Source organism: Eimeria mitis, genomic scaffold, assembly GCF_000499745.2.
Source record: "Eimeria mitis Houghton genomic scaffold, Emh_scaff5181, whole genome shotgun sequence".
NCBI lineage: Eukaryota > Apicomplexa > Conoidasida > Eucoccidiorida > Eimeriidae > Eimeria > Eimeria mitis.
In genome coordinates, this window is record NW_013573473.1 from 2928 (window position 1) to 3202 (window position 275).

At 58.5% G+C, this 275-nt stretch overlaps 1 protein-coding gene across 1 annotated transcript in view; it reads right to left on the minus strand.

Annotated features, from left to right (window-relative positions):
- Window positions 1–275, minus strand: part of EMH_0080390 (uncharacterized protein) — a gene marked incomplete at both ends in the record, with an annotated part of 2368 nt that overhangs the window by 1483 nt on the left and 610 nt on the right. The window lies entirely within an intron of this gene.

The window sequence follows — 275 nt, forward strand, 5'->3', positions numbered from 1 at the left end:
TTCTGCTGCAGCAGCTGTGCTGCAGCAGCACCAGATGCAGCTGCTGATGAGACTGCTTCTGTTGCAGCTGCAACGAGGAGGCAGCACAACAGCAGCAGCTGCAGCAGCAGCAGCAGCAGCAGCAGCAAACAAGCAGCAAGCTGTGATGCACAGAAAAGCAGAAAGAGGGCTCCCAGTACCCCTAGGGTGCTGCTGCTGCTGCTGCTGCTGCTGCTGCTGCTGGAGTTACTGTTGCTGCTGCAGCCAGAGCAACTGCTGCTGCTAGTGCTGCTGCT